Source organism: Aegilops tauschii, chromosome 1 (genome assembly GCF_002575655.3).
Source record: "Aegilops tauschii subsp. strangulata cultivar AL8/78 chromosome 1, Aet v6.0, whole genome shotgun sequence".
Classification (NCBI taxonomy): Eukaryota; Viridiplantae; Streptophyta; class Magnoliopsida; order Poales; family Poaceae; genus Aegilops; species Aegilops tauschii.
The window spans coordinates 406,759,307-406,773,915 of NC_053035.3; positions in this window are offsets into that span (position 1 = coordinate 406,759,307).

Below are 14,609 nucleotides of genomic sequence, written 5' to 3' on the forward strand. Positions count from 1 at the left end.
CCCCAGACTGATGGACAAACTGAACGCGTGAACCAAATCCTAGAAGACATGCCGAGAGCCTGTGTGCTCACCTATGGATCCGGTTGGGAAGAAAGTTTGCCGTATGCCGAGTTCGCATACAACAACAGTTACCAAGCCAGCTTACAAATGGCACCTTTTGAAGCACTGTACGGACGGAGGTGTCGTACCCCACTAAATTGGTCAGAGACAGGTGACAGTCGTATCTTCGGCCCAGACATGCTCAAGGAAGCCGAGGAGAAAGTTAAACAGATCAGGGACAGACTCAAGACAGCTCAAAGCCGACAAAAGAGCTATTACGATCGAAAACATCATGAGGTCAGCTTTGAACCCGGTGATTATGTATACATCCGAGTGTCTCCTATGAGGGGCCTGCAACGGTTCAAAATTAAAGGGAAGCTAGCCCCAAGATTTATTGGACCCTTCTGTATAGTTGCACGAAGAGGCACAGTAGCCTACCAGCTAGACTTACCCAAAGAGCTGTCAGACGTCCACGACGTGTTCCACGTCTCACAATTGAGGAAATGTGTAAGCAACCCGGAAAAGCATGTATCTCATAAGAGCATTGATGTGCAACCAGACCTCACCTACAGAGAGCGGCCAGTAAAGATATTGGAAGAGTCTGAAAGGAGGACCCGTCAGAAAACAACTAAATTTTTCAAGGTCGAGTGGAGCAATCACACCGAGGATGAAGCTACATGGGAAAGAGAAGATTTTCTTCAGGCAGAGTACCCACATCTATTTGAGGATCAGCAGAAATCTCGGGGACGAGATTTTTCCTAAGGGGGTAGGTGTTGTGACACCCAAAAATTTTATTTGGCTTTTTCAAACTTTTATTTGATTTGAGGGAGGTTATTTAAATTTTTCTTCTAAAGAACTCTCCCTCTCAAAAGTTTTCTTTTATGACAAATATTTTTGTTTGGTTTCATCCAAGACTTGGTCTTTGGTCTTGGAGGTTTTTCATCTCATGTTGACACAAATGTTTTTTTTCATTTGGGGAATTTTTTTGAAAATCTTTTAAATAGCCCTATGGCATTTGGAGTGATCTCTTCCCCTTTTTAAAATCTCCTCTTGCCATGACCTAAGTGGAAATCCCCTCCCAAAAGCCATTTCCCATCTTTATGCCAAGTTATACTTCAAATCCAGCAAGTTGAACCTCCCCATGATTTTTCTTCCATTTATTTCTTATCAAAAATATTTCCTGCCTTCTATTTTGATCCTTGGAAGTTTACAAAGGAACTACCATTTCTACTTTGAGTTTGGCCTCCAAACAAATTTCCCTGGCTAGTCCTTAGAGCCCTCAACCAAGATCCATGAAGATCCACTGGTCTCCAGTTCAAATATTTCAAATTGTGCTTGCTGCAAGTTTGGACCATATTTGCCAAATTTGATGAAATTCATTTATTTTCTCCTCCTAAAAATCTGAGAAAATTCAGGCAGCCTCTGGATGCATTGAGAGGTCACCTCACCAAGCCCCAGCTCCAGAAAAAAATTTCTTCATGCCAAATCATTTCGTCGAACACCTGAAGGGCACTGTTACTGTCAAATTCAGAAAGTTCAGTAAACAGTTTCAGAAGCTACTGTCGTTTTCTTCAGAACCTTTCCTCGATCTCGCCAGTACCACGGTGGCGCCTTGCTCCCTGTTCCCTCCTTCTTATCCCTGCGCCGCACGATCGTCTGGAAGCTTGCGGGCGTCGGCGACAAGCAAGAGGAGGTGCGCCACCCCGTGAGCGACGGCAGCGGCGGCCTTTGCGGCTGCCAGAGCGGCGCAGCGTTGGACGGCGCCGTCCAGCGCCGCCCAAGCCACCGGAGGCCACCACATGGCCATCCACTCACCCGTGCACGCTGCGGTCCGTCGTCGTGAACTGCTAGGCGCGGAGCGCGCTCCCTGCCGCCGCCGTGCCCGTACGGCCGTTCCGTCGAGGACCGGCGTATTATGCCAAGCCCGACCGAGGTTTAGCGGAGGAATGGCACCAGTGATCCTCCCTGATGATGCCTAGCCTCCTAAACCCCCTGCCCAACCTCTGCCTCGTCGTAATTGCTCGACGGAGCTATCCCGTTCACGGCCACCCCCTCGGATCACCTATAAAAGGAGGCCCCGAGCTCGAACTCGAACCCGCACCACCTCCACACACTACCAGTACCACGCCAAGCCACTGGGCAGCCCCCGAGGGAGTCTTCTTCCCCAACTCCGGCCGCCTCGACCCGCTTCGGGACCCAGCTCGATTCACCCCCGTGCGTGCACCCTCACCCCTCAGCTCTTGCCAGTAGCCTCCTAGTACATCCACTCTCCTGACCCGCGCATCAATTTGGAGTTTGCAGCACCCACCGGAGTACTCCACCATCGCCCGAACCACCGTCCGCCGGAGAAAGTTTCGCCGTCGACGTGGTGCTCTCCGACGACCAAGTCCACCACCCACCGACGCGGAAGAACACCCTGAACCTCTTGGTACCCTCCGATCTCTCTGCCTCGCCGTAGTTCAACACCGGCGACCACCGCAGCCTTCGGGCGCCGGCGAGCTCCGTTGGAGTTTTAAACCTGACGGGTGGGACCCCCCGTCAGCCTCTCTTCTTTCCACCCCCCCCCCTCGAACCGTTTTCTGAAAGCGCCTTCGGGCAAAATGCGTTTTCTCCTTGGGCTGGCGCATTTCATTCCGAACCGTTTTCTGTTTTCTCAAACAAGTCCCTGGATCTTTTCTGTTTCATCACAGATCAGTCCTTGGACTAAAACCCTTATATCTTTTTAATAAAAGATGATTTTTGATTGATTCTTTTTCTGTCAGTCTTATATTTTTGTCTAGTTTTTTATAGTATTTATTTGGAAAAAATTTGGGACAATTTTTATGCACGCAATGATTTTCACATTAGTATACGGTTTCGTTACACCGTAGGTTCCGGAGGAGGTGACGGAGCCGCGAACTTCGCCGAGCTAGACTCCGACTTCTCCGAACCAGGCAAGCATGTTTGAACCTTTGATATGATAGGTGTTTTGCATGTTTGCTTGAATGGTTTGTGCATGGCATATGAGCATCGGTGAGCATTACGTTGCATGCAAGGCAACTGACCGTGTGTTTCGAAGTTACTGTGATCTTTGATGAGAGATGACCTGATCATGTGGTGACATGAAAGGTAGTAAGATGGTATTGTTGTAGCATGCCATTCTTACGTCATCCGATAAACTCTGACGTTAACGTGGACTGAGCCACGTTATCGTTCTTCCCCTTTCGTGCTGCCACATGTTTTCTGCAAAGAATACGGTTTAGTAAGTTGCTAACCTCTTTCCTTGTACGCACCAAATAGAGGGGCCGGGATGAGGGTTCCATGGCCCTGGATTAAAGCCAGTCATCCAGTCAGGGGGCATGGGTGTTTCCGGTTGGGACCGAGAGGGGGGCACCCCTTAGAGCGCGCGGTATAAATTTGATCCCATGCTACGCGAGGTTGTAGCCTCCCCGTCTCAAAGTTTTTCTTGAACGTTGCCGAGGGTGATTCCTGGCATCGGAATGTTGAATGGGTGTGTACTGGTTAGATGTGTTTCTCCTAAAACACCGTAAACGGAACTAGTCCCTTGTGACTACTGAAATCCGTTGTGTGGTTAAATAGTACAAACTCTGCAGAGTCAAACCCTTCCGAGTCATCGTGTCCATGGTCAAGGACCGTGGCCAACTTATCCATATCCATGTCAGTTCCTATGTCAGTCTCCGTGGTAAATCCCCGGTGAACAAGTTTGAGTGGTAAACCCGGTTGAATTATTACTCCTGTGGATGGACTAACCTTTTATTTATCTCGTACCTGAATATTCCTTTGAATGATTTAAATTCATGAGCTACCGTAATATCAAGTTATGAAATATAAGCCCTTTATGTGATGTCGCTCAGACGTCCGACTGTGGCACTCTTGTCATTTACTTTTGATATAAGCCCTTTATGTGATGTCGCTCAGACGTCCGACTGTGGCACGTTCATTATTTACTTCTAATATAAGCCCTTTATGTGATGTCGCTCAGACGTCCGACTGTGGCACGCACTGTCATTTATTTTTCCATTATAAGCCCTTTATGTGGTGTCGCCTTGACGCCCGACTGCGGCATTGTTATTTCATTTGTATCCTTTCGAGGAGTCATTCAGACACTCGATTGGCCTTCAGTATTACTTTGGGATTTCGGGAGGACTACCGCCCGACTTCCCTTTTTTCCCATGCATGGCTGTCTCATTGTCTGAGTGCGCTCTATTACTCTGTTCATATGCATCATGTTTACATTTGTTATATCTTATGTCTGAACTGTCTTGCGAGTACTTTCATAGTACTCACCTGGCTTGTTGATTTGGCCAGATGTTGACGAAGGCGATCTCATGGATGAAGAGTTTGATAGTGAGTCCGATGCCTAGAGGAGTCCTAGTTAGTCCCGTGCGATCTTGGATATTGGTCACTTGTATTATATACGCTTCCGCCACCCACAATAAGAATCCTCGAGCCTCACTCCGACGCTCGATGAGTTGTAAGATTTAGGAGTCATGTCACCCACTTCACTGTGACATATCCACCACCGCTTTCATTGTGGGTCAGTAGTCAGACCACCCTAACCGCCTTTATTTATCATCGGCGTGCTTGTAATAAATTGTTGAGCAGTCTCCGCTCAACCTTGTATTATATTTAATACTCCTGGTTTTTCTTCTGTGATCAAGAAATTGTCTACCAGTGAGAAGGATTCTTCTCTACTGGTCCGTAAAAGGGATCGGTTTCCCAATAAATGTTTTTATTGGAAAACCGGTTGTGACACATAGTTATGAGAATATCTAGGCATGATCATGAACATAGGCATCACGTCCGTGTCAAGTAGACCGAAACGATTCTGCATCTACTACTATTACTCCACACATCGACCGCTATCCAACATGCATCTAGAGTATTAAGTTCATAAGAACATAGTAACGCATTAAGCAAGATGACATGATGACATGATGTAGAGGGATAAACTCAAGCAATATGATATAAACCCCATCTTTTTATCCTCGATGGCAACAATACAATACGTGCCTTGCTGCCCCTACTGTCACTGGGAAAGGACACCGGAAGATTGAACCCAAAGCTAAGCACTTCTCCCATTGCAAGAAAGATCAATCTAGTAGGCCAAACTAAACCGATAATTCGAAGAGACTTGCAAAGATATCAAATCATGCATATAAGAATTCAGAGAAGAATCAAATCTTGTTCATAGATAATCTTGATCATAAACCCACAATTCATCGAATCTCGACAAACACATCGCAAAAAGTATTACATTGAATAGATCTCCAAGAAGATCGAGGAGAACTTTGTATTGAGATCCAAAGAGAGAGAAGAAGCCATCTAGCTAATAACTATGGACCCGAAGGTCTGTAGTAAGCTACTCACACATCATCGGAGAGGCTATGGTGTTGATGTAGAAGCCCTCTATGATCGATTCCCCCTCAGGTGGAGCGCCGGAAAAGGCCCCAAGATGGGATCTCACGGGTACAGAAGGTTGCGGCGCTGGAAAAAGTGTTTTGTTGCTCCCCCAGATGTTTTCACGGTATAAGAGTATATATAGGCGAAAGAAGTAGGTCGGTGGAGCTGCGAGGGGCCCACGAGGGTGGGGGGCGCTCCCACCCTCCTGGGGCGCGCCCTCCTGCCTCGTGGCTTCCTCGCTGCTTCCTTGACTTCCACTCCAAGTCTCCTGGATTGCGTTTGTTCCAAAGATGATCCTCGTGAAGGTTTCATTCCGTTTGATATTCCTTTTCTGCGAAACATTGAAATAGGCAAAAAACGGCAATTTGCACTGGGCCTTTGGTTAATAGGTTAGTCCCAAAATAATATAAAAAGATATATTAAAGCCCATTAAACATCCAAAACAGATAATAACAATCGAAAATTATAGATACGTTGGAGACGTATCAATCTAAAAAGAATTGGTCTAAGAAACTGGATGATGCACTATGGGCTTATAGAACTGCTTATAAAAATCCTATGGGTATGTCTCCGTATAAAATGGTTTATGGAAAAGCATGTCACTTACCTCTTGAACTAGAACATAAAGCTTATTGTGCAATTAAAGAGCTCAACTATGATTTCAAACTTGCTGGTGAGAAGAGGTTGTTTGACATTAACTCACTTGATGAATGGAGAACCCAAGCCTATGAAAATGCTAAGTTGTTTAAAGAAAAAGTTAAAAGATGGCATGATACAAAAATACAAAAGCATGAATTCAATGTAGGTGACCATGTCTTGCTATACAATTCTCGTTTAAGGTTTTTTGCAGGAAAACTTCTCTCTAAATGGGAAGGGTCTTACATTATCGAGGAAGTTTATCGTTCCGGTGCCATCAAGATCAACAATTCCGAAGGTGGTAAACGGGCAAAGAATCAAACATTATATCTCAAGTACTCCCATAAATGTTGAAACCAATATTATTAATACCATAACACCGGAGGAGTACATAAGGGAAACCTACCAGAACACGCCAGAACTCCGAAAAGGAATAGGTATGTGATACGGTAAGTAAACCGACTCCAAAACTTTTCTGATGGCAATTTTACTCCATTTTGGAATATTTAGAAAATTAAAAAAATAAAAAGTAGTCCGAAAAGTGCACGAGGAGGCGACAAGCCGTGGGGGCGCCCCCCCCCCCTGAGTGCACCTCCCTGGCTTGTGGCCACCTCGTGTGCCCTCCGGACTCAGTTTTCTTGCACGATACTTCTTTTGGTCGGTAAAAAATCATTATATAATCTCCCGAAGGTTTTGACCACCGTACCACAACAATATCCTCTATTCTTGTTTCGAGTTGTTTTTCTGACAGATCTAGATCATCATGACGTCCCCAAGCGCTCCGAAGGACAAGTTCTTTGAGAAGGTCATCAACCCCTACCCCGCGGAGGTGCTGCAACACCCTCAAACCATTGAGATGCGTGAGGGGGTGCTGCACATCTGGGACGTTCAAGGGCCAAAGAAGACCGGAAGCATGGAGACCAGGCTTGAAGTGATGGAGCAGCAAGTTTTCAAGTGCCAAGGGATGGTGGAACGAGGACCCAACGCCTATCAATTGATGATCGCAGAATTTACCAATGATCAAAGGCCATCTTCAAGCTTCAGGAGAAAACCGAGCATCTCCAAGCCCAAATCTATGACCTGCAAAACCAAAACTGTGAGTATGAATACATATTTAAGAGGATGAGTTTGGCTGCAAATTTGAAGATTTCGGAGACTCATTTATCTTTTTACGATGGTGAGCCTATGCCTTGGAACACGGAGGACAAGCCTCCCACATCAACATCATCACCACCTCCGAGGAAGGAGACATGAGTACATGGGTATGGGCACTCCCCTTGGCTTGTGCCAAGCTTGGGGGAGGTGTCCCGGTATCGTATCACCATCACATCTTTACCTTTATCTTTTTCTTAGTTCGATCCTTTTGATTATATCTTGGTTTAGTATAATAAAGTTTTTAGTATCATCAAGCTTTGAGTTCCCTCTATGTAATCAAGTCCGAGAGTTATATAATAAAGAGTAGTTTTGAGTTTAGGGCTTTGCTTTCTTGCTATGATCTTGAGAAAAATAAATAAAGAAAAAGAATAAAAGAAGTAAAAAAGATTATATAACAATCTTATGGAGTGATGACTTCACATATAAAGAGTATGATGAATAAAACTTGTTGTGAGTTGACAAACATAGTGTCTGTCATTGTTCCAATTAAAAGGAAGTAATAAAGAAAGAGAGGTTCACATATAAATATATTATCTTGGACATCTTTTATGATTGTGAGCACTCATTAAAATATTATATGCTAAAAGGTTGATGTTGGACAAGGAAGACAACATAATGAGTTATGTTTGCTTCTTTCCGAATAAAAGTTATATTGTCATGGATCCTCTAACATGTGACGCTTGCCTCCACCCCATATATACTAGCCACAACTTCAGCACCAAGTAGAGATACTACTTGTGCATCGAAACACCCTCAACCCAGTTTTGCCATGAGAGTCCACTATACCTACCTATAGATTGAGTAAGATCCTTCAAGTAAGTTGTCATTGGTGCAAGCAATAAAAATTGCTCTTTAAATATGTATGATCTATTAGTGTGAAGAAAATAAGCTTTATACGAATTTGTGATATGGAAGAAATAAAAGCGATGGACTGCATAATAAAGTTCTTTATCACAAGAGGCAATATAAAGTGACGTTCTTTTGCATTAAGATTTCATGCATCCAACCAAAAAGCGCATGACAACCACTGCTTCCCCCTGCCAAGGGCCTATATTTTACTTTTTAGTATTTATCTTTATGCAAAAGTCATGGTGATCTTCACCACTTCCTATATTTCGCATTTTTCTTTTGGCAAGCGTCATGTGTTGGGGAAAGATCTAGACACATACATCCATTCGGATGTAGGTGATCATGGGTTATTATTGTTGACATTACCCTTGAGGTAAATAGTTGGATGGCGAAATTATAAGCCCCTATCTTTCTATGTGTCTGATGGAAACTTTGATCTCATAAATACCGCGTGAGTGTTAGCAATTGTGAAAGACTAAAAGATGGTTGAGTATGTGGATTTGCTATACAAGCTCTTATATTGACTCTTTCCGATGTTATGATAAATTGCAATTTCTTCAATGACTGAGATTGTAGTTTGTTGGTTCTCAATAGAGTTTCTGATTCATACTTTATCTTGTGAATGAATTGTTACTTTGGCATGAGAAGTTATATGAGAATATATTGTTGTTCTAAAGATCATGATGCCTTCATGTCCATATTTTATTTTATCGACACCTCTATCTCTAAACATCTGGACATGATTATCGATCTCGGCTTTCGCTTGAGGACAAGCGAGGTCTAAGCTTGGGGGAGTTGATATGTCCATTTTGCATCATGCTTTTATGTTGATATTTATTGCATTATGGACTGTTATTACACATTATGGTACAATACTTATGCCTTTTCTCTCTTATTTTACAAGGTTTATATGAAGAGGGGGAATGCCGGCAACTGGAATTCTGGACCGGAAAGGAGCAAATCTGAGAGACCTATTCTGCACAACTCCAAAAGTCCTGAAAATTTACGGAGAATTATTTTGGAATATGTAAAAAATATTGGGCGAAGAAATACCAGAGGGGGACCCACTAGGTGGCCACAAGCCTGGGGGCACGCCCCCAGGGCTTGTGGGCCCCCTGGTAGGTCTCCGGTGCCCATCTACTGCTATATGGAGGGTTTTGACCTAGAAAAAAAATCAGAGGATTGCTTTCAGGACGAAGCGCCGCCGTCTCGAGGCGGAACCTGGGCAGGAGCAATCTAGAGCTCCGGCAGAGCAATTCTGCCGGGGAAACTTCCCTCTCGGAGGGGGAAATCGAAGCCATCGTCATCACCAAGGATGCTCTCACCGAGAGGGGGTCAATCTCCATCAACATCTTCCCCAGCACCATATCCTCTCAAACCCTAGTTCATCTCTTGTATCTGATCTTTGTCTCAGAACCTCAGATTGGTACGTGTAGGTTGCTAGTAGTGTTGATTACTTCCCATAGTTGATGCTAGTTGGTTTACTTGGTGGAAGATCATATGTTTATATCCTTAATGATAATTAATACCCCTCTAATCTTGAACATGAATATGCTTTGTGAGTAGTTACTTTTGTTCCTGAGGACATGGGAGAAGTCTTGTTATAAGTAATCATGTGAATTTGGTATTTGTTTGATATTTTGATGAGATGTATGTTGTCTTTCCTCTAGTGGTGTTATGTGAACATCGACTACATTACACGTCACCATGTTTTGGGCCTAGGGGAAGGCATTGGGAAGTAATAAGTAGATGATGGGTTTCTAGAGTGACAGAAGCTTAAACCGTAGTTTATGCGTTGCTTCGTAAGGGGCTGATTTGGATCCACATGTTTCATGCTATGGTTAGATTTATCTTAATTCTTCTTTCGTAGTTGCGGATGCTTGCGAGAGGGGTTAATCATAAGTGGGAGGCTTGTCCAAGTAAGGACAACACCCAAGCACCGGTCCACCCACATATCAAATTATCAAAGTAACGAATGCGAATCATATGAGCATGATGAAAACTAACTTGACAGTAATTCCCATGTGTCCTTGGGAGTGCTTTGCTTTATATAAGAGTTTGTACAGGCTTGTCCTTTGCTACAAAAAGGATCGGGCCACCTTGCTGCACCTTAGTTACACTTGTTACTTGTTACCCATTACGAATTATCTTATCACAAAACTATCTATTACCGATAATTTCAGTGCTTGCAGAGAATACCTTGCTGAAAACCGCTTGTCATTTCCTTCTGCTCCTCGTTGGGTTCGACACTCTTACTTATCGTAAGGACTACGATAGATCCCCTATACTTGTGGGTCATCAATCACCTCGTCTATAAAGCACGCGGGGTGAGCTGCTCCTGTGACCCGAGCTGCAGCATGTCGAACATCGAATGTCATGGTAGTTCAATTACGTGTATATTCAGGTGTGTTGCCGTATATCCCGCCTGTCCCGCGAGTCCTTACGATAACACACAAGTCTTGAACATCAAATGTCATGGTAGTTCAATTACATCTAACCAAGTCGGATATCCCGCCTGTCCGGCGAGTGGGCGCCCATTTGATCTATCGATGGATCGGGAAGGGGCGGTCAGCATTGGTGTTGATTCCTTCCAGTAAACATACGTTTCCTAAGGCAGAAGTGGATCCTTACCATGAGGACGGGGTATTTTGGGAGTATTACGGTACCCAACGGCTGGCCCATCTCGGCCTCGAGGAGGGTGGTCGAGTTTTTTGGCCCATTCAGACCTTGACGGCGGGGTGTCGTTAACTTCCTCATCAAACTCAGAGGGTAACTCCTTACGCGGATAATGTCGATCATTTCCCGCGGCTCGTTCCTCGACACTAAGGACCTCGGTCCATTTGTCATTCGGTATGTCCTGTTCGGCTTGAAGCTGCTGGGACTTTTGCTTCATCTTCTTGGTTGTGCTAATCAACCACCGACGGAAAGCTTGAAGCCCAGGAGCATCTAGGGCTTCCTCGAGGATATCAAAATCATCAGGTCCGAGGTTTAGATCTTACTCGGATTTCGGATAGTAGTCATGGTCTCCGGGATCATTGTTCACAGGACCATTAGTGGCATCATCTCGTTGCCGATGTGAATTGGTTGTTAGGGGTGATGCCTGTTACTTGTGAGCTACGTTGGGATGTCCCCGAAGAGGAGAGGATGAAGCGGTAAAGTAGAGATAAATATTTCCCTTAGTTAAGAACCAAGGTCATCAATCCAGTAGGAGAACCACATAGAACCTCGTTAGCAGCACCTGCACACAAAAAAGCAAATACTTGCACCCAACGCTAATAAGGGGGTTGTCAATCCCTTCGGTGGTTACTTGCAAGGATTAAATCTCGTAGTGGTAGGTAATATGATAAATTGCAAAACAAAATAAATAAAATGCAACAAGGTATTTTGTGTTTTTATATATGATAAAAGTAGACCCCGGGGCCATAGTTTTCACTAGAGGTTTCTCTCTCGAGCACATAACATACGGTGGGTGAACAAATTACTGTTTGGCAATTGGTAGAGAAGCACATAGTTATGACGATATTCAAGGCAATGATCATGTATATAGGCATCACGTCCGAGAAAAGTAGACTGACTCCTGCTTGCATCTACTACTATTAGTCTACCCATCGACCACTATCTAGCTTGCATCTAGGGTATTAAGTATAAAACAAAGTAGTGCCTTAACCAAGATGACATGATGTAGAAAAAGTAAACCCAAGCAATATGAATAAACCCCGTCCTTTTACCCTTAATGGCAACAATACACATACGTGTCTTGTCCCCTACTTTGTCACTGGGATAGAGCACCACAAGATTGAACACATCACAAAGCACCTCTCCCATTGCAAGATAAATCAATCTAGTTCGCCAAACTAAACGGGTAGATCGGAGAGAAATAAAAAGCTATGATAATGATGGATAAAAGAATTTAGAAAAGACTCAATTAATATTCATAAATAATCTGATCATAAACCCACAATTCATCGGATCCCAACAAACACACCGCAAAAGCAGATTACATCGGATAGAACTCCAAGAACATCGAGGAGAACATTGTATTGAAGATCAATGAGAGAGAAGAAGTCATCTAGATACCAGCTATGGACCTGTAGGTCTATGGTGAACTACTCACACATCATTAGAAGGCAACAAGGATGATGAAGAAGCCCTCTGTGATCACTCCTCCCTCCGACAGGGAGACAAAAAAGGCCTCTAGATGGGATCGCGAAAGAATAGAAACTTGTGGCAGCAGAAAAAGTGTTTGGGGTGGCTCTCTATTGGTTTCCCCATTTTAGAGAATTTATAGAGGTGGGATTAGGTCAGACGGAGCCACGTGGGGCCCACAAGGTAACAGGGCATGCCTACCCCCTAGGCGCGCCCTGTTGCCTTGCCGTCTCCCTGCTTCTCGTCTGGTCTCCTCTCGAAGCTTCTAGGGTCTCTTTTGTCCAGAAAAAATCGTCAAAAAGTTTCGTAGCGTTTGGACTCCGTTTGGTACCGATTTCCTGGAAAACCAAAAAACAAGCAGAAAACAACAGCTAGCACTTGGCACTGGGTTAATAGGTTAGTCCCAGAAAATGATATAAAGTAGCATATAATTGCATATAAAACATCCAAGATTGGTACTATAATAGCATGGAACAATCAAACATTATAGATACATTGAAGACGTATCAAGCATCGACAATCTTAATTCCTGCTCGTCCTCGAGTAGGTAAATGATAAAAGCATATTTTTTGATGTGGAATGCTACCTAACATGTCAATGTAAACTTTCTTTGATGGTATGAATATTTAGATCTGGATGATTCAAAGCAATAGTCTATAATTTGACATAAAGACATTAATACTCAAGCATACCAACAAACAATCATGCCTTTCAAAATATAAATGCTAAAGGAATCTATCCCTACAAAATCATATAGCCTTGTCATGCTCCATCTTCTTAACACAAAATATAAATCATGTACTACCTCATTCTCAGCCAAGCAATTGGTTCATACCTTTTAGTGCGCTTCAGCTTTTTCAACCCCCACGCAATACATGAGCGTAAGCCATGGACATAGCTCTATGGGTGGAATAGAATGCGGTGATAGAGATTAATATGGAGAAGACAAAAAAGCAAGATAGTCTCACATCAACGCGGCTAATCAACGGGCTATGGAGATGCCCATCAATTGATGTCAATGAGAGGAGTAGGGATTGCCATGCAATGGATGCACTAAGAGCTATAAGTGTATGAAAGCTCAAACTGAAAACTAAGTGGGTGTGCATCCAACTTGTTTTCTCATGAAGACCTCGGTCATTTGAGGAAGCCCATCATCGGAATATACAAGCCAAGTTCTATAATGAAAAATTCCCATAAGTATATGAAAGTGACAACATAGGAGACTCTCTATATGAAAACATGGTGCTACTTTGAAGCACAAGTGTGGAAAAGGATAGTAATATTGCCCCTTCTCTCTCTTTCTCTCATTTTTTGTTAGGCTCTTTTTGGCCTCTTTTCCTTTTTTTCACTGGGACAATGCTGGCAATAATGATGATCATCACACTTCTATTTACTTACAACTCGATAAAACTAAAACATATAACTCTATATGAATGCCTCTAGCAGTGTACCAGGATGTGCAATGATGCTAGCGTACAATGTATAACAATGATGAACGATGGCTGAGCCACAAATACTATGTCAGCTATATGATCATGCAAGCAATATGACAATGATGATGTGTGTCATAATAAACGGAACGGTGGAAATTGCATGGCGATATATCTCAGAATGGCTACGGAAATGCCATGATAGGTAGGTATGGTGGTTGTTTTGACGAAGATATAAGGAGGCTTATGTGTGATAGAGTGTATCATATCACAGGGTTTGTATGCATCGGCGAAGTTTGCACCTCGAGGTGAGAAAGGGCAATGCACAGTACCGAAGAGGCTAGCAAATTGTGGAAAGTTGAGAGTGCGTATAATCCATGGACTCACATTAGTCATAAAGACCTCACGTACTTATTGTGAAGGTCTATTAGCCCTCTAAGCAAAGTACTACTACGCATGCCCCTAGGGGGAGGTCAGTAGGAGTTAACCATCGCGCGCCTCCGACCTTCACGCAAAGGAAGACACTCAATAATAAAGCATGCTCCAACTTCTTAGCAACATAGAATTCTCACGTAGACCATGGGTTAGTACACAAAGCATAATGGACAATGCTTACCATACCATGGGATCACTTGATCCCTCTCGGTACATCTTGTACGCTTTGTGTGTTGATCAACTTGATTCACTCTTTGACTTGGTCTTGATCAACCTTGTATCATGTCTTCTACATGACCAACCTTTGGATAATTCCTTCAATAACACTTTGGTCATCACATAAACTCTTTAAAACCAACACATGGACTTCAAGAAATGCCTATGGACAAATCGTTCAAATATAACTCAAGGCAACCATTAGTCCATAAAGATTGTCATCAATTACCAAAACCAAACATGGGGGCACCGCATGTTCTTTCAACCGACACATTAGAAGCTCCAGCCCGCTCCTTGAGC